At 33.8% G+C, this 1,851-nt stretch overlaps 1 protein-coding gene across 1 annotated transcript in view; it reads left to right on the top strand.

The window, feature by feature from the left end:
- Positions 1 to 1,851, top strand: part of LOC106873239 (plexin-A2) — a gene marked incomplete at its 3' end in the record, with an annotated part of 282,570 nt that overhangs the window by 52,059 nt on the left and 228,660 nt on the right. Inside the window, exon 2 of the mRNA XM_014920511.2 lies at positions 1,724 to 1,788. The remainder of the gene's footprint in view (positions 1 to 1,723; positions 1,789 to 1,851) is intronic.

Here is a 1,851-nt window from a genome sequence, read left to right as displayed (position 1 = left end):
TATATATATATATATATATATATATATATATATATATATATATATATGTGTGTGTGTGCGTGTGTTTGTATATGTACATATATATATGTATATGTGTGTACATATGTATGTGTGTGTGTGTGTGTACTATTATTAAATAGTGTGTATGTGTGTATATGTATATATTTAGTTTTGTGTGTATTTCATAGCGTGCATGCATGAGGGAATTCTTATATATGTCTCATGTTTGTATCTAGAAAACAAGGCATGTGTTTGTGTTTTATACTCCCAAACACATGCATTCATATGCATTGGTATATTGAACTAAAGAAAGAGTAGTACTCAATATTACATCAATAGAATAAAAGATTTAATTATTTATTTGGTTATTGTATGAGACTTAAAGATTGTTGTACCTTCATAAATATTTCTTAGTATCTTACATTGACCGAAGATTATCATTAACATGTATCAGTAATTGTATCAGGACTATTACCTCCTTAGGACAATTACCCACCTTAGTTAATTACTCTGTCTCCAATATATTTAAGAAGTTTTGTACCATCATCTAAAAGTGCAAATTATACGCGGTTCCTCTCAAATAGGGTCCGCAGCTAGCTTTTTTGTTGTTGATGTGTATGTACTTTCAAAATTCCTTATTTTACAACTGAGATGTATTGTTTTCGTTATGATTTTATCTTATTATGTAATCAACAACAAACACATTTCTTCAATATTAAAGTCTTTATTAGATTAAAAATAACGTTATCAAAATATGAAGGTAAAACAAAACAAATATGCTTTGTTTTCTTCCGGGCACCAATGTACTGTAGCAGTTGTCTCTCATGTTGTTCACCAAGTGACCTTTCATTCTGAAAATATCAGTGGAATCAGTTGATCTCCATATGCAAATTATTTTCCTCATGAAACTTATAAAAAATACACACCTTAGGCACACCTTTCTCTAACCCACACACTAAATTTCCCAGGTAAAACATAGCGGTTTATACACCAGAAAATATGGTTCACATCGGGGGGTTAACTGCTTAGGGGTAATTATCATAGCAGGTAATTGTCCTAGGGGTTGTTGTCCTTAGGGGTAATTGTCCTTGCAGGGTTATTGTCCATGGTGGGGTAAATGTCCCAGACTCATCAGTCATACAAAACCATCGGTATTCATAAGTTAATAAAAGATACTGTGGTGGAAGAATTGTGACCACCCCCACAGGATCAAAAGTGGACTGACTCATTTCAGTAAAATAAAATCCATGAATTGTCAGCAGTACAGTTGAGAGTGCTCATCATCTGTATTGGATTACTGTGACTCTACATCTCAGATGAAGAGGGCAATGGAGGTGGATGTCTTGTAACTTGCATGGTGACCTCACTGCTTCTGGCACCATGTTAAAAGCGCACAGCACACTTTGTAGAACTCTTTGTCATTAGGAAGTGCATCCAACGGTAGAAACTACACCAAAGCAGACACAGCAGAACTTAGTGCAGTCTTCTGATTTGCCAACTCCTGTAAAATCTTTTAACCCATGCCTGCATGGAAAACAAACATCAAATGACCACACACACACACACACACGAACTTGTTTTCATCTGCTTATCTTTTTCATCATTTAAAATTCTTATATATTATATCTCTTGTTTTGCCATTGTTTCATTCCGTTCTTTCTTTTTCTCTTTTTCATTCCTGAATTCTTCACCCTGCGGTTTCCTGTATTTGTCACACTTGAAGACCATTGGACGTTTTACTAATTGGAATGTTGTCTTTATTTCACAACATAATCTTAAGCATTCAAGGTAAACATAACCTTTTTATATCAGAGATGCATACATTCAAGTGTGTATGCATTATATGTTGTT

Source organism: Octopus bimaculoides, chromosome 15 (assembly GCF_001194135.2).
Source record: "Octopus bimaculoides isolate UCB-OBI-ISO-001 chromosome 15, ASM119413v2, whole genome shotgun sequence".
Lineage (NCBI taxonomy): Eukaryota > Metazoa > Mollusca > Cephalopoda > Octopoda > Octopodidae > Octopus > Octopus bimaculoides.
Note: the sequence above shows the minus strand (reverse complement) of the source record. Positions and strands in the feature narration are given on the sequence as shown.